Raw genomic sequence first — 18,899 nt, forward strand, 5'->3', positions numbered from 1 at the left:
CTCCCTGGTGGAACTGCCCAGAGACAGAAGATTACGTATGTCTGAAGCTCAGGAGGTCTGGAGCAGAGGAACTGGCTTGAGAAACTTTAACCTATGTAGGTCAGTGGTTCTTAGACTTTGGAACAATTCAACTACCTCCAGAGGATTATAAAAGAACAAACTGAATCAGAATCTTTAGGAGTTATTGTGACCCATGCCACCAGGAAGTTTTTGAAGGCAGAGGCGGTGCTGAGCTCTCCTAGAAAAAAGGAGAAAGAGTGAATTCAAAATGTAGCTGCAGGCTCGGCGCCCATAGCACCAGCCACATGCACCGAGGCTGGCGGGTTCGAGCTCAGCCCAGGCCAGCTAAACAACAATGACAACTGCAACAACAAAAAATAGCCAGGCATTGTGGTAGGAGCCTGTAGTCCCAGCTACTTGGGAGGCTGAGGCAAGAGAATTGCTTAAGCCCAAGAGTTGGAGGTTGCTGTGACCTGTGATGCCATGGCACTCTACCAAGGGTGACATAATGAAACTCTGTCTCAAAAAAAAAAAAAAAAAAATGTAGCTACAAAGCCAAACCATCTTGCTCTTGAGCACCGAAAGTCTATCAGTAAAGATCATGGTTCATTCTGTTTTGACGGGCTGGTATACGCCAGCACATGGAATGTATCACGCACTCATCTCTGGGTGGTGCAAGAGTCCTCTGCTAATATCTGAAGGCTTACATGTAGCCTCTTAAGCTTCCCATGTATCAGGCATAAATAGGGATCTCCGAAGCTGCACATGGACATGACCATAAAGCAGCCAGGGAGAGAGCCAGAGGGCCACACAGGACAACCCCCAGCCCTCCCTGGATCCTGCTATGTAAAGCAGGCCCTTTCTCCTAGAAACAATCCCTTTTCCCTGTAGCCCTGGACTTAATGAAATTAATATTTCTGAAATATGGCCAGGGAACAGACCCTTCTCTGGGGAACTATGAGCTGTCTCTTCTAGCAAAAAAAAGGCAGGGAAAGGTGAGTAAAATGTTTTTCATTTGTTAACAAGCTTCTTTTGGTCACATACAATGGGCTGGATATCTAGACCAAGTTTTCAAACTTTTTTTTAATGTGATTATTTTGTTATCCTTGTAGAACCTATCTTTTGGATATTGCCTGCTGGAGTGCATCAAATAATAATTTGTTTACTCATATGCTAATGAATCAATGACACGAAAACATGTAAACTTCAGGCCAGCCCTGCCTAATACATGGGGAATACTCAATAAATGTGAGCTGTGGCCTGACATAGTGGCTCACTCCTGTAATCCTAGTGCTTTAGGAGGCTGAGGTGGGAGGATCTCTTGAAGTCAGGAGTTTGACACCAGCCTGGGCAACCGAGAAAGATTCCAGCTCTATTAAAAATAGAAAAATTAGCTAGACATGGTGTGTGCCTGTAGTCCTAGCTGCTCAGAAAGGTAAGATGGAAGAAGCATCTGAGCTCAGGAGTTTGAGGTTACAGTGAGCTATGATGATGCCACTGCACTCAAGCCTGGGTGACAGAGCAAGACTCTATCTCCAGAAAAAAAAAAAAAAGAAAAAAGTGTCTACTATGAATTCAGCCCAATGTCACCATACTGAGTGAATGTATTTGTGTATTTTTGCACATAAAAAGAAAGCAGTTAGTCCAACAATCCTATGACAGTTAAGAAGTTTGGGGACATACTTCAAAGACTTACTTATAGCACCATGGAACACTAGAGTGGAAGACATGTGTGTGTACTTAACCCCTCAAAACTGAACACTGAAAATGTATAAACTCCTCCTTCCCATGGGGACTTGCCGAAACCCTCAGGAAGATATCTGAGCAGCAAGGAGGGGATACATGTTTCTGTATGGGTAACATAGGTGCCTTAATGAGTTTCAGGACGAAAGCTAAGAGATTGTTATTCCAAGGACATATTCTGGAGCCTAAGTTGTATCTGGCGAGTCAGGCTAACCGTTTAGCCAAGTGATTGCCAAGTGTGGTCCGTAGACCACATGCATCAGAATCATCTGGAGAACACATCTAAGTGCAGATGCCCAGGCTGTACTCCAGACTAGTGAACCAGAAACTCAGGGCAGAGCCCCAACATCTGCATTTTAAGTCAATTCCCCGGGTGATTCTGACACGTCTTACTGTGAACACCCCTGTCAATTACTGTGCACTCCCAGGCACTGGCGGGGGGGGGGGGGGTTAGTTTGTGAATGAAGATAGTAGGTCAAGCCTCAAGAAACTGCTGTGTCCCCCGACAGCCCCGTCTTGTAAGACTTGTCTTGGTATTTACCATGCTCCCTCTCCCACCATTACAAGGCTCAGGGAGGTGACAGAGGGCGCAGAGCCAGGCAGGGGCTCAGACCTTTTGCAACCCAATCATCCTTCTTTTCGGCCTTCTTCTCACAACACGCCCTCCTCACCCACAGCCCAGCCAAGTGGACCATGTGAAAACACCCCAAGGTATCTCCCCTCCACCCCCTGCCAAGGATACCTTCCCCCTCTCCTACATAGTGACGTCTTATGCTTCAAGGCACCAGTGGCATAGCCGCCGCACTGCCTGCACATTGGAGGCACTCTGACCAGGGGCTCAGGAGAATGTACACCGTGTACAGAGACAGGAACAAGGAGAAATATTGCAAAATGATGCCTCCGGGTAGAGCGAGATGCAGAGGCACTGCCTGTGTCTAGCCCTGCGTTAGCCAGAGGGAAGGGGGTCAGGAACCCCAGTCTCTCCCTCTGCCTCCCAGTGGGTGCCGTGTATCCCACTGATGTACCCGGCTCAGGCTGCCTGACAATCTGCCCTGCCCTGTCCTTGGTTAATCTGGCTGTTGTTGCTATGAGGGGCAGGCAGGTTGATGGCAAGAACCCTGTTACAGTACCAGAAGCCTGGTCTGTTGTTGGCCCCTCCAATTTCCAAGTAGTACAAACCTCATTTGCAAACAGGGTCCAAGTTCATACTTAACTCAGGGGCAGTTGTGAGAATCTGAGAATAGATGTTGGGAAAAAAATGCTTAGAAGATTATAAAACAGGCCTTCAACTGTTTCTTTCTTTCATTTTTCACACCCAAAGGTTTTTTAAAGCCTTCTTTTCTTGCTTATAAAAGTCATACACGGGCGTGGCGCCCATAGCTCAGTGGTTAGGGTGCCAGCCACTTGCACTGGGGCTGGTGCATTTGAACCCCGCCCAAGCCTGCTAAACAAACAACAACAAAAACAAATAGCCAGCCATTGTGGTGGGCACCTGTAGTCCCAGCTAATAGTAGTCGCAGCTACTAGGGAGGCTGAGGCAAGAGAATTGCTTGAGCCCAAGAGTTTGAGGTTGCTGTGAGCTATGACACCATAGCACTCTACAGGGGGTGACATAATGAGACTTAGTCTCAAAAAAAACGTCCTATACAGAGGCTGGCTGTGGTGATTCACGCCTGTAATCTGAGCACTCTGAAACACTGAGGTGGGAGGACCACTTGAGCTCAGGAGTTCAAGACCAGCCTGAGCAAAAGTGAGATCTTATCTCTACTAAAGATAGAAAAATTAGCCGGGTATTCTGGTGGGTACTTGTGGTCCCAGCTACTTAGGAGGCTGAGGCAGGAGGATTACTTGAACCCAGGAGTTTGAGGTTGCTATGAGCTAGGCTGGGCAACAGAGTGAGACTCTGTCTGAAAAATAATAACAACAATTATAATAATTAAAAAAATAAAGGGTGTGAATAGTTGAAGGCTCTTCATGCACGCATGTATTGTGACCATTGTTATCCCTCTTTCTCAGAGTTGGAAACGGGAGCTCAAAGACTGAAAAGTATGTCATAGATCACACAGCTAATACACAGCTAAACTGGGAGAAAAAGACCGGGCAAGGTGCTCCCATTCCGTGGGCTAAGCACAACACAAAAGAAAGCTATGCCTTCCTGCAGAGCGGCTAATACTGTGAGCTGACAGGATCAACAGCCCGGTGGGAGAGCAAATCTGGAACAAAGGCTGATGCTGGAAGAACAGCCTGGGGCTCAGGGCACCTGGGCTCTTCTGCTGAGTCTAATGCCTCAAGCAAGTCTCTTTGGCCTCAGTCTCAGTCCTGTAAGAAAAGTGGCTTGGACTGGGTCCAACACCTCACCCTTCTGCTCAGATGTATCACCCCTCCCCCAAAGCCAAACCCAGAAACATTTCAGTCTCACTTATGCATAAAAAGACCAAACACATTCATTTGCTCCAGTTTAACATAGAAACTATTTGCTCTCTTGGCCTTAAAATTGATCCAGCTGGATCCCCAAAGCAGCAGGTTGGGGTTAATGACACAGCCAGCTGTAGAAAACAATGCCCCAAGCCGGAATCTGCCAGAGAGTGTTAGGAGAATGCAGTCCTTTCAAGATCAGGTCAGATGGTTGGGAAACACTTCTGGCGCTGTGTCTCAGTGCCAGGCTCCACTGTCAGCTCCGTAAAGAGATCTCCTGCCCGCCCCAGTCCTGGGGACAGACACAGGGCATCAGTACCAACAGTCCAGGGTGCCAATAAACTGCCTATTCTTTGCGTGCGCACCAGTGCCCATAAGCAGCTGCCAGCACTGCCTTCCCAGGGTCCTCCAGGCACAGACACTGCTGTTCTTGGTTGTTTTTCCAAGTGACAGAAACTTGGGAAACTAATCAGCAATTGTAAAATCGAAGCCAAAGGGACAAGGTGGGTGGGGGCTGTAGTCTATCAGATGCTGACACTCAGCCTGCTACTTCTAGAATGCGGAGTGCCTCTGTGCTGAGGGCAGGGCCACGGTCCTGGGTCTGCGAGAAGCAGCTCATCCCACACATCTACATCTCTCTCTGGCCTCCAGAGGCAAGATGAGGATGAAAGGATACACAGGCCACAACATTTTGAGCCTGCAAAAACGTTTGCCCCTCTGGTGGAAGATCTACCTCGTCTCTCTCAGAAAGAGGAATGATGATTTCAGGGAAGAAACCCAGGAAGAGACAGGATGGTCAGTGTAAAAGTGTGTATGGCCAGTGTATAGGGTACTGGGAAGCCATGTCCCTGACAGGGAATGTCATTTCATAACACATGGCATGTCATTTTATAAACAGAAGCACATATACACAAAAGAGCACACCGTTTGCAAGAACATGTTCAAACCAAAAGATAAACACCTGGACATGGTAGCTTAGGGGTAAAGAAAAAGAATGAAGTTAGAGCTGAGCAGTAAGCCCCTTTGGCATGTGAAAAAGGGAAGACTTGCGGGGGTCAATTATGAGAACACACCATGAACTTGAGGGCCAACATTTTTCAAAGAAAGTCCATGAACTTGAAGGTCAACATTTTTCAAAGAAAGTACAGAAAGAGGTAGAAGAATGGTTTTGAAAGCCCTTGAGTTTGTTTTTATAAAGGGCAGAGTTCCCCCATGTGGCATAGAAGGTTTGGGCCACCTTCAGTTCTCAGCCCTAGGAGCACACTTGAGTACAAACAGGACCCCAGAAAAGACACTGAATGTCTATCTCAGTTGGCAAGGTGCAAGCCGGGCTCTCGGGTTTAAACAGAGTCAGCTATCTCATGAGTAGCCAGGGCTGAAAGGGCTGTGCTGACGTATCCTTAATGTGACATCTGGGGTACGCTGGAGGACAGGCGGTCTTGCAGAGAGCTGGAGAGGCAGCGTTGGTTGCAGTCAGAGGTGGAGGAAGGTGACCCAGAGTGGGCACTGTTTTGAATGAGGAACCAGAAGGGAAACCAGAAAGAAGGAGGGGTGAGGCTGTCCATTAAAGGGCTGGGAGTGGCCAGAGGGAGCTGAGATGCAAGGAACAGCAATGAAGGGCAAGGAACCAGGCCTCTCACTTCAAAGACCAAAGAGAAAGCCAAGGCTCAGAGAGAAAATGCCTTATCCTGAGATGCATCTGGAACACAGCTACCTGGCTCCATTGGGCTGCCCGGTTCCACTGTCCTATGCAGCCTCCCTGCTTTGCCTGATGGGCATATCCTGTCCTCCCTGTCTGACCAACGCCAGGGCAGGGGAGAAGTCACCTAGAGGGAGCTGGCAAGTGATTTGAGCTTCCTGAGAAAAAATGAATTAAAGATGAGTTTAGATAAGAATTTGACTCATTGGCTCGGCGCCTATGGCTCAACCAGCTAGGGCGCCAGCCACGTACACCTAAGGTGGCGGGTTCGAATCCCCAGCCCGGATCCGCCAAACAACAATGACGGCTGCAACCAAAAAATAGCCGGGCGTTGTGGCGGGCGCCTGTGGTCCCAGCTACTTGGGAGGTGGAGGCAGGAGACTCGCTTGAGCCCAGGAGTTGGAGGTTGCTGTGAGCTGTAATGCCATGGCACTCTACCCAGGGGGACAGCTTGAGGCTCTGTCTCAAAAAAAAAAAAAAAAAAAAAAAAAGAATTTGACTCATTATTATTGCCTATTCCTTTCCCTTTCTCAGGTAAATGTTTTCATCCAAGGCAAACTTTCTATTGTCCTCTGAATTCAGGTCTTTTCGTCTTAATCCCTTAATTCTGAAAGCTCACTTGTTTGTTGTTCTTTCACTGTTGCCAGCCAGGCTTAGTGATTGTCTTAAGAAAGTTTCCTGCTGCTGTGATGATCTGTTTGGCCACCCTGCTGAGATGTTAGGGTCTTTGGGGTGTGGCTGAGAGCATTTCATTTCAGCCAGAATGCATGGAGTGCCCTCATGCCCACTATGCTAAATGTTCACATTTGCCCAATTTTCACAGGTAAGAAAAGCAAGCCAAAGAGAGGTTACGTACAGTTCAAGTTATGGGCAAGCTCTAAGGGAGTTGGGTCTTACCCACATGTGCCTTTCTGCAGCCCTCCTGCTGCCCAGCCCAGAGACAGCACATGGTAGAGACTCCTCAAATGCTCACCACGCTGAAGGGAGGGACTGAGCTGAGATTTGCCCTGCCTTTTGGCTCCCAGCCTGGTCTTGACTCCACTGGGCATACGTTGACCCAGCTACCACAGGTCACCGGGGACACACCACAGCAACATGGGTACTGGCCAGGTCTGCATGTCAACCCTGACTTGCATGGTACAAATTACACAGCAGGAGCTCGATCAGCCCACACTGGTGGCCCTTACAGCTCTGTTCCTGGTCACCTTGGCCCTGATTGTCAACTTTTTGTCCAGATATATTGATATATTGGCAGAGAGCTTGCCATCAGGGTGAGTCATAGGAAGCATCCAGAAGTAAACCCAGACTCTCAGGGCTGGGAGGAAAGTGAAAGTCACCCAGTTTTTAATGTCCACTCTCCTTCCTCCCTCCTCACCCCAAACTCACACACATGTGCTGCTTCTCTGCCCTCACACACACACACATTCTCCTATTCATTTTTGGTCCTGCAGGTACATTTCCAGTTCGTTAACAGTTATTGATTGATTAATGCTAATGTAGAGAGGCTAATTGAAGAGGTCATATGCAATGTCCCCAATGATGGGGACATCAGGGAAGGTTTTATTGAGAAGGCGACAATAGGATGAGCCTTAAAGAATGGGGAATGTCAGCTAGGTGCCTGTGGCTCATGTGGCTAAGGCACCAGCCACATACACCTAAGGTGGTGGGTTTGAATCCAGCCTGGGCCCACCAAACAACGATAATGGCTGCAACAAAAAAAAAAAAAATAGCCAGGCATTATGGCGGGTGCCTGTGATCCTAGCTACTTGGGAGGCAGAGGCAGGAGACTCGCTTGAGTCCAGGAGTTGGAGGTTGCTGTGAGCTGTGATGCCATGGCACTCTACCCAGGGGGACAGCTTGAGGCTCTTTCTCAAAAAATAAAATAAAATAAAATAAGAATGGGGAATGTCTAGTTTGCCTATGGCTCTAATGAGGAGTTAGTCTAAACAAGCTATGACATGACCACAGCCATGAAGGACACCAGGCTGACTGTAGCCAACCAGAGAGATCTATTCCATGATGACACCAGCTCACTGTAGCCAACAGAGATATCTATTCCATGGCTGACAGCAGGCTTGCTGGAGCCAACCAGAGAAATTCGTTCCCTAGGAAGCCCCATGGTGCCTGGTAGGTTCTCAGTGACTGGCTGAGTTTTCAGTAGTCACTGGATGTTGTTTTCTTGCTTCAGGGATCTTGAATAAGATATTGAGGCTCTCTGGCCGGTTTCCCCATCTATCAGGGAAGGGCAGAAGACAGGGAAGATGCTGGGGCAAGTGCAAGCGGAATTAGATGGTGCTTTGCAGGAGGTGGGAGATTCTGGCTTTGTCTACTATCACTTGCCGTCTGTAGGGCCTCTAGCTGGCAACTTAGTCTCACTGAGTCTTAGTTTCTTCATCTATAAAGAGAGACGGCAATTTATGTACCACCTGCCTCTTATTTATGAATGAAAATCTTTTGAGAAACACCTCGACTACAGGGACAAAGATGAATGCCATGACTATCACCAAGGCCAGCCGTGATGGTGCCCTGGGCTGCTGGTTCCTGGCCTTGCCCTGAGTGCACTTCCATCCTCCCAGGGCTTCCCATTGAAGTGCATGTGTGTTCTAGTTTCTCTTACTGCATAACAAACCATCCCACAAAACAACCATTTGGCAAATGTCATAAAACAACCACTATCTGGCAGATTCTGAGAGTTGGGGATTTAAACAGGCTCAGCAAGGATGGTTTATCTCTGTGCCACAATATCTGAGGGGACTGGCATGGTGGCTCATGCCTGTAATCCTAGCATTCTGGGAGGCTTAAGCTCAGGAGTTTGAGACCAGCATAAGCAAGAGCAAGACCTCATCCCTAAAAGAAAATAGCCAAGCATTGTGGCAGGCACCCGTAGTCCCAACTACTTGGGAGGCGGAGGCAAGAGGATCACTTGAGCCAAAGAATTTGAGGTTGCTGTGAGCTGTGATGCCACAGCACTCCACAAAAGGCCACAAATGAACTCTGTTTCTAAATAAATAAATAAATAAAAATTTAAAAGACTGGGGGTGGACTTGCTCCTGGGGACTATAAGTAGCTGGCATCATCTTCACTTACAGTCTCATGATTCATGTTTGCCAACAGTAGGGTTTTCAGGTGGCTGTTGCCAAATCACCTACATATAGCCTCTCCCTGCCAGCACTCCACACAGGCCTCCTCAGAGACTGGTGACTGGGTTCCGAGAAAATGTTCCAAGAGCAAAAAAAAGTGTATGGAATTTATATGACCTGGCCTCAGCGTATACATGATGTCACTTCCTCCATACTCTACTGGTCAAGGCAGTCATAAGTCCTGCCTTGGTTTATGAGGCGGGGATATAGACTCTCCCACTCAGTGGAAGAAATATCCAGATCACCTTCTGAGAAGAGCGTGCAGGATGGGCACATTGTTGCAGCAATCTTTGAAAAACAGTCTACCACAGTGTTCCTTGACAGTCGAATTCTAGTTCTAAGCCCTCCTCCACATGCTCCCAGCAGCATCTGCTGAGGCCTCTCAGCACAAGCCCACTCCAGGTCAGCCTCCTCGCCATGCCTAGAATATGCCACACTCACCCCAGCCTGCGAGGCTTGACCCTGTTCTGTCCAGAGCTCACTCTCTTCTTTCTGATTATCTAAGTCCTATCTCCCAAGGGATTCAGGTTCCCAGGAGGTTTGAGTAACATTTAAGACAAAAAGGGAAGTCTTTAGCAAACATAGTCCCTAGGGCCTTCTTTATTGCTCTAAAGTGAGGCCTGCTTCTTTCCTAGAAGCAGTTAAAATTCTATGCTGAGAATCACTGGTTCTGAAAAATATCCATGTGGCATGGGCCCCCTTCAACTATAATCAGTGCATGCATGCATACTTATGAAATTCAGGTGTTTCATCTCTCCTAGACAGAAATAGTGGCTATAACAAATTAAAGGCAGCTTGTTTTAAGCCAACAAATGGTGTGGCTGACAACAGAAGTGTAAATATGGCTATAGTTAATGCATTTTTTTCAGTCTTGCTTCATTTCAGCTCATTAGACCCATGACTAATGAAGGGCCAGCTGGCATTGCTCACTAATTACTCTCCAATTAAATCAGGGGCCAGGTCCCTACCTCCTATACAGACCCCATTCCCCTAGTGTTCTGGGGCATCTGAGAGTGATCAGAAAACATTCAGTGGTTTCTTGATTTAAAAAGTTAAAAAAAAAAAAAAAAAACCCAGAAACACATGAGCAGCCGAACTATGCAATTCCCTTATATTCTTCCTGGAGATGTGAGTCCCCACTGCACACAACAGAAACCATTAACAGTGGACAGGGTTCACACTTTACATAGAGTTTATACATTCATTCTCCACTCACAGCCTGGTGAGGCACAGAGGAAATGTGTTGTTATCCCCATTTTTGTGGTGAGGAAGCTGAGCTCAAAGAAGTTAAGGGACTTTTGCAGAATCAACAGCTCCCATGTGGGGAGTGGAGACTTTACGCTAAATCTCTTCATTACCTAGTCCAGATTCTTCTCCACTGTACCACCTCCAGGGTAGCTGGCTCATTCACTCATCCAATCGTTCATTCAATGAGGTATTTGACAAATGTTTGGCATTTACGTTATACGTAACACAGTGCAGGCACTGGGGAAGCAGTGGGGAACAAGGCAGAGAGTCTCTACTCTTTTCAAGTGTGTGGACCAAAGAGAAAGATGCCAATAAATACCTAGACAACTATATACATAGATAGTTCGAGACATGGTAAGTATTATAAAGAAAAGAGAACTGAGTTATGGAATACAGATTGGCCAGAATGGTGAAGGCAGGAAGGAGGAGAGGAGTCCCTAGAGCCAGGCTTGTCAGGGAAAGCTTCCCTGATGAGGTGGTGCTAGAAGGGGGACCATAGTGATGGCAAGGAGCCAGCCATGTAAAGATCTGGAGGACTGGGAGTCCCAAGAAGAGGTTTCAGCAAGTACAAAGGCCCTGAGACAGGAATAGGAATAGGCTGGTCATCCCAGAGGAATAACAGGGACAATCAGGAGAAAAAAATCTTGAGCAAAAGAGAGATCAAAGGGAACCAGAAAGTGTAGGGCCCACCAGGCCCTCCTAAGGAAGACCTGGCAGAGTTTGTCTCCCTCCTATCTCCTGAAGGTGCCTGCAAGAGTGTGGTGGGTGCAGCTCGTTTGTTTCTAATTTGTATTCATTTCCAAGGTAATTTTTAAAATAAAAGTATACCCTTGTAAAATGGTTTCATAATAGTATTGAGTACATGGGATATTTTTTCTTCCATTCTCTAGATACTTTACTTAAGTAGGATATGTTCCAGCTCCATCCATGTAAACGTAAAAGAGGTAAAGTCTCCATCTTTTTTAAGGCTGCATAATATTCCATGGTATACATATACCATAATTTATTAATCCATTCATGGGTTGATGGGCATTTGGGCTTCTTCCATGACTTGGCTATTATGAATTGAGCTGCAATGAACAATCTGCTGCAAATATCTTTCTTATAAAGTGATTTTTGATCTTTTGGATATACACCTAGTAGAATTGTAGGATCAAACGGCAGGTCTACTTTTAGATCCCTGAGTATTTTCCATACTTCTTTCCAAAAGGGACAAATTAGCTTACACTCCCACCAAGAGTGCAGAGGTGTTCTCTTTTCTCCACATCCATGCCAACATCTGTAGTTCAAGGATTTTGTTATGTGAGCCACTCTTACGGGAGTTAGATGGTATCTCAAAGTGGTTTTGATTAGCATTTCTCTGATGATTAAAGATGATGAGCATTTTTTTCATGTGTCTGTAGGCCATGCACCTGTCTTCTTTCAGAGAAGCTTCTGTTCAAGTCCCTTGCCCACAATGAAATGGGATTACTTATTCTTTTCTTATTAATAAGTTTGAGTTCTCTGTGGATTCTGGTTATCAAACCTTTGTCAGAAGCATAACCTGCAGATATCCTCTCCCATTCTAAGGGCTTTCTGCTTGCTTTACTTACTGTGTTCTTGGCTGTGCGGAAGCTTTTTAGTTTGATCAGATCCCAGTATATGAAGAATAGATCACAACTATGGCCCAAGATGAAGGAGGGAGGAGGGGGTATGGGAGGGAGTGGGGAGGTCAGATTGAGGGAGGGTGAATGGTGGGATCACACCTGTGGTGCATAATGCAGTCCATGGGGTACATGTTGGATCTATTAGCATAGAATATAAATGTCTTACCACAATAATGAAGTAAATGAGATGAGATATATATTAACCAGTGTAATGGAAGCATTCCTAATTCTATACAAAATCAGCACAATGTACCCCATAAATGCATTAATGTATACATGATCTGTGTGTTTATGATTTAATTTTTAAATACCCTTGAAGCCTTCAAAGCCTAATTATGACAACTATGCATATCATTTCGCTTTCACTCTTGCCATCTGTCAATGAATTTGATTTATTTTAAGGTGCTGCTATTAGTTATGTTAACATGAAATCGGCATCCATATCCAAATAGTGATCATATTACAAAATTTTCAATGCAGCTGTTTAAAATTCCATTTTATTTTTATGATACAGTAATTTATTTTCCAATTATAAAAAAATTAAACATAGTTGGGACCTTCAGAAAAATCACCACAAAAAAATTTAAATCTCCTTTAAAGGGTAAGATTGATTTAAAAAATGAAGGGCTCAAAGTTGGAAGGGCACTTCTCATTCTCAACTATAAATGCAAAGTGACCTCCCTCTCAGCAGGGTCCCTGGCTGGAACTAGTCCTGTTTACTTTGGGTAGGGCAATTTGCCTCTTTGAACTTTTGGTTCCTTTTCTGTTTAATGGAGATTTGCTTCAAAGGGTTGTAATGAGAATTAAATAAGATAATGTAAACAGAACACCCAAAACAATGTCTGGCTTATAGCAGATGCTCAAAAATATTAGTTTTATAGCCCCAAAGTCTCAACCACAGCTGGATATCCAGTGGGTATTCCATCAAGTAGTGTTTACTTCTTCTAAAGAAGAACATTCTAGCAGTCAAAACTACCCATAATTTGGAAATGTGTGCAGTGTGACCAAAAAAAAAAAAGCTACCCATAGCTTATGGGTGCCCTGTCAAAGCATCATATTATATAATTTGCCAAAAACCTCCAATAATAAACTTGAGAAAGCCCTTTCTCCCCTCTTAATCTTATTCTCCCTGTGGATAAGCCAGATTCCTTCTCTGGTCCCTGTCACTTAATTTTAGTTATTCACCACCAAATTTGTATTGAAGTTATATTTTTATGGTATGTGCCAGGCATTGTACTAAATGCTGTAGTCTAGCATGAACAGAATGGACATGGACCCCCCCCCCCACCCTCTGGAACTTCCAGCCCAGAGTGCAGGCATCCCTAGAGCCCATCTCACTATACCATTAGCTGCACTCTGAATCAGGGAAAACCAGGAACCACTCCATTCTTCTACTGACAAGGTCATCTGAGGTTGTGGCACACCTGGAAAGAATTAATAGAGGGAGGCCAGGTGCAGTGCCCACATCTGTGATTCTAGCACTCCTGCACTCCTCAAGGCAGGAGGAATGCTTGAGTTCAGGAGTTTAAGACCAGCCTGAACAAGAGTAAGACCCTGTCTCTACTAAAAATAGAAAAACTAGTCATGCATTGTGATGGGCACGTATAGTCCTAGGTTCTCAGGAGGCTGAGGCAGGAGGATCACTTGAACCCAGGAGTTTGAGGTTGCTATGAGTCAGGATGACACTATGGCACTCTAGCCTAGGCAACACAACACTCTATCTCAAAAAAAAAAAAATTACTAAGGGGACATATGGATTTCCAAGGACCTTTGTTGGATCCAATCTGCAACCTGCCTTGAAGAAACCACTGGGGGATCACAGAGCTGGAGAAGAAATGCGTAGAATCCAGATCTGCTTCACACCAGCCTCTGCCTGCCACCTTCAAGCCTGGGCCAGCCTGAAGTCAGGGCCACCCTGGCCAGCCGGAGAGGAGCATGTCTGGAGGCAAAAAGCATCCTTAGCTGCCCCAGTCCCTTTACAAAAGGACAGACACACTGAGGGCACAGAGCTATTGGGAGCATAGCCACTGGGCTCTTTATGACAAGGATTATTTTTCTAATTGAAAACAAATGCCCCTGAAGTACAGGAAGAACATATAGGAGCCAGCCCCATTAAATTAAGAATAACAGCTTACTCAGCTGACTCGGCATGCACTTCAGTTAGGAGCTTTCTCAGGGACCCAGCAACAAGCTAGCTCCAAGTTATGGCAAGAAGACAGTCTCATAACCACCCCCTGTTCCTCCATGCTGGCCAGTCACCCTCTCGAACACACTAGCACACTTACACTCACGCGCACTCTTTTCCAGTTTCCTTTCATTCCCTCTCGGTGGCTGTGGGTGTCTGCTGCCTCTCTCCCAGCCCTGTTGCTGAATCAAACCAAATATCGTGTTTACTCACAGCCCAGCCTTCAGGAAAACAGACATCCTAGACTTGCTTCCTAAACTTCCTATTCTGCATAAAGAACACATTGTCCTTTTGAAGGTCTTTTGACTGAGACCTACTATTTGTGCCGTGAGTCACCACACAACATGGTTGCCGAGAATGCAGGCAGCCTGGAGGAAACAGCCTCCAGGTCCCTCCAGGATCTCGAAACTCTCAGCCACTCAGTGCTAGCTGGACACATCCAAGCTGAGATCATAGGTTTCTCACAGAAAGGCAAGTGTCAGTCCTGTGAGGCCACCAGCCTGCCTAAAAAGCAGCTCTTGATGTGGCGCTCCTTTGTTAAGGAACCACTTGTGGACAACATGGATGTCCATCCCTGGAGGATACATAGGCAAAATGTAGTGGGTGTACTCCCGTGGTCCTGTGCAGTGTTTGAAGTGATGGCCTACCTGCATTCCTATAAGTATGAATTCATCTTAAAACTATAGTGCCAAATAAAATTGTCAGGAGCAGAATAAGATATAGAAAACCCAACCAGGTGTGATGACTCATGCCTGCAAGCCCAGAACTTTGGGAGGCCAAGGTGGGAGGATCGTGTGAGCCCATCCTGAGCAAAAACATAGCAAGATTCTATTTCTACAAAAAATTTAAAAATTTAGCTAGGTGTAGTGGTGCATGCCTATACCCCCAACTGCTCAGGGGGAGGCCAACAAAGGAGGATCACTAGAGCCTAGGAGTTGGAGGCTGCAGTAAGCTATGATGACACCATTATACTCTAGCCTGGGTAGCAGAGCAAGACCCTGTCTCAGAAAACAAACAACAATAACAAAAAACCCAAATCACTTAAATACACTAAAGCAACATGCATTGTAAGAACTAAACACCAACACCTCTTACATAGAAGCATGTAAAAACAAAAGGTGAATGGCAACTGTATTAGAATATGTTGCCTGCATATGGGAAAATGATACTAAATAAATGAGTATGTCAAGAGAAGGAACTTGTAGGGACTAATGAAGATACTGTGTCATGAACTTCAAGGTGTGATAAACTCAAGCCTTTTCATCAGAAGTCAAAAATAAAGGAAGGACACAGAAATCTCTGACCCGGCCCAGGTTTAGATTTCCAACCTCAGCTCCTACTTCCTTGAGCCTCAAGCCAAACAGGATTACCTGTCACTCACACAGCACTCCTGACTCCTCACCCTTGATTATACTGCCTTTCTATGGCCGTGTCCACCCCTTACTAAGGCATCCTCTCTGCCCTTCTGAACAGTCATGGCATTTTCCCTGCCCCAAACTACAAGTGCTGACCCGTGTGCCTGGCAGCACGGCCTTATTTGTAGGCAGAGGTGATCCCAGTGGAGCCTCTAGGGTGGGCTGCTCTTTTCAGGGAGGCAGTGGCACTTTGTACCACTTTGTACTCCTGGACTGCAAATCATGCCTTCCAAGAACTCTTTTCAAAGGACTTACCCAAAAGAGAGCACAGATATTTGGTGAATGGCCACATAACAACATTACTTTGAAGAGCCCTTCTGCAGTTAAGATACACATGCTGTCTTCCCTGTCTAAGAAAACTCTCTGGGATCATCTTTCCACCCTTCCTACAAGCCCCCAGACCCAGCCAGGTTGCTAATTCCCTTTTAAACTATCTATACTTCCATCCACTTTATTCTCTGGGCCTCCTTTCAGAAGGAGTGAAAGCCATTATCCTATTATTCCCAACAACTACCTCCCATTCCCCACCTAATACCAGATACTTAGATAAGAGCCCTATAAACATAAACATTCAGGAGTTATAAATTTCAGAAAGTGGTTAATGCTCCCTGTCCTGGCTTCAGCTTTTAGGCAGTCAATAAACAAATATTTTTGAGCACCTGTTATATGCTAGGTGCTGATTTGGGCTAGACCTGCCTTCATGGAGCTGGTTGATAACCTATTGCTTCCCAGGATGCTACTCCCACCCACTCTCCGAAGACAAGAATGTGAATCGTGCCAAATTCCACTTCCATTCCTCCAGGGCCTGTGCAGTTTTGGCAGCATGGGGAACAACTGGCTGGAGACCAGCTGCCTGGTGAGGCCCTGCCAGGGCTGGCACAGAAGGGCTGGTGCTTCTATTCCTAGGACCTGGATTCCTACCAGGAAGGCATCTGCTCAGGGCTGGAGCCCAACATACTCTAATTGCCCTGTGGCCTCACGGCACTTTCAGCCTATCAATTAAGTTTTTCTTAAAAAGCAAATCCTGTGTTTATTGGTTTTCTGCCCTGGATTTAGGTCACTAGAATTTTCCTTAAGGATGGAAAATCTAAGAGAAGCAGGTCTGGGTGACTCTCTTATGCCAGGACCTGAATGGGTGGGACTGGTGACATAGTAAGGATAAGCTGGCCCAATGTCCATGCCTACCACTCACTGATTCACTGTTTTTCTGAATGGCTTTGACCCTTTATGAGCCCTTGGACAAGGAGCTGGAATCCTTCACCTCAATCAGTTTTCACTATCTTGCTGTGTGTCCATGTATGAATCCCTCCCTTCTCTGGGCTGATATCCACTCTAAGAGTTTCTTGAACAGGTGAAATCATAGATGCAAAGGAATTTTTTAAGCTCTGTAAAACTGTAAGGTACTATTGGGACTTTATGTACTTTCCTCAATTTTGCTATAAACCTAAAACTAATCTAAAGAATAAAATCTATTTAAAAAAAAAAGTAAGGCCCTATGGTGAAGGGGCCCCAGCTTCTTAGATAAGCTCTGCTTCTTTCTGTGTGGCCTTAGAAAGTACGGAAAATCCTCTGAGCCTCAATTTCCCTATTCTGCAAATAAAACAATGGCTTTTAAAATACTGGATTAATTATAAAGTGCTGCTCCTTTGTGAGATGTTATTGTTATTATATGCCACTTACTAAAAGAGACTGTTTTGGTTTTTTTTTTTCTTTTTTTGCAGTTTTTGGCCAGGGCCAGGTTTGAACCCACCATCTCCGGTATATGGGGGCAGCGCCCTACTCCTTGAGCCACAGGTGCCACCCAAAAGAGACTATTCTGAAGGTCAACAAGCAAATCTCAAGTTTTCAGCTCTTAAGGAACATTGGAAAGCCCAGTGAGAGTATAGCAGATATCACACAAGCTCCTTAAACATAGCATGTTTGAAAGTGAGGAAGAGAAAGAGGAAGAGAAAAAGGAAGAGGAGGAGGAGGGGACAGAGAAGATGGATAAGGAGGTGAAGAAACAGCAGCAGCTGCTGAAGCAGAAAAGAAAAGTGGACATGAAAGAAAAGGCAGAAGGGGAAGAAGTAGAAGCCCCAGGAAAATCAGAAGCAGAGCAAAAAAGCAAAAGCAAAAGGACGAGCCACAGAAACATAAATAGCAGAAGTAGGTGCTTGGGAAACAGAAGCAGCACACACAGAAACAGACACAGGGGAGAGAGAAGAGCTGAGAAAGGAGGAGGAGGAAGAGAAGGAAAGACAGGGTGGGGGCCCAGGGGAAGAAAGAGTAGTAGCGACAGAAGGAGAAGCCATGGCACAAGAAAAAGTGGCAACGGCAGAAATCAAAAATGAAAAAGCAGAAGCTGAAGCCACAACAGAAGTAAGAGAAGTAGCAGAACAGGCAGAAGAAGAAGGAGGAAGAAGAGGGGGAAGAAAAATCAGCAGCAGAAGAAGCAAACACAGGAGGAAAAAGAAGCAGAAGTAGAAGTAACAGCTGAAGAACACCAGTGGGGAAAAGAAGCAGAGGAGGAGAGAGGAAGAGGAAGAAAGGGGGAAAGAGAGTGCAGGAGGTGGGGAGAGCACTGGTGGTTGGAGGAGAAGGTAGCTATGGAAAGAGCAAAAGGAGAAAAGCCAGAAGCCAAAGCACAAAGACGAGAAGCAGAAGAGCAGCAAAAGCACCGCCTGGGACAGAGGTTGCCCAGGGTAAGGAGGAGAGAACACAGGGCTGACAGCCTGGCTGTGCCATCTGCTCTCCAAACTCCAGTTTCCTCCTGGAGACAAAGGAGCAGGTGAACTAGTGAGATGTTCCTGTAATCTTAATCATTTGTGCCAAAAACATAAAGCAGAAGCCAAGCAGGAAACGTTCCCAAGACAAAAAAACAAGGATGAAGGAATGAACTTTGATCAAGCACTCTCGGTGGGCCAAGCACAGACAAAGGAGACTTAGTCTCTGCTTCCCATGAACTTATAGTCCAGGGCAGGGTGGTGCCAATGCTCAGAAGAGGGGCAGGAATTGAAGAGACATCAAAGAGGCTTTAAACATGATGGGATTTTTTTTTAAATAAGAGCATTAAAAATAACTATAGCGATAATAATTTGTTAATGAATATAATTAATATATATAATGAATATAAAAAGATGTGAATTGTGACATCAAAAACATAAAATGGTAGGAGGACCAAAAGCAGAGTTTTTATATACAATCAAAGTTCAGGCTCAGCGCCCACAGCACAGTGGTTACAACACCAGCCACGTGCACCGAGGCTGGCTGGTTCAAATCCAACCTGGGCTAGTCAAACAACAATGACAACTGCAATAACAATAACAACAAAAAATAGCTGGGCATTGTGGTGGGCACCAGCTACTTGGGAGGCTAAGGCAAGAGTTTGAGGTTGCTGTGAACTGTGACACCATGACACTCTACCAAGGG

The sequence above is a fragment of the Otolemur garnettii genome, unplaced genomic scaffold (assembly GCF_000181295.1).
Source record: "Otolemur garnettii isolate 467f Iridium unplaced genomic scaffold, OtoGar3 scaffold00060, whole genome shotgun sequence".
NCBI lineage: Eukaryota > Metazoa > Chordata > Mammalia > Primates > Galagidae > Otolemur > Otolemur garnettii.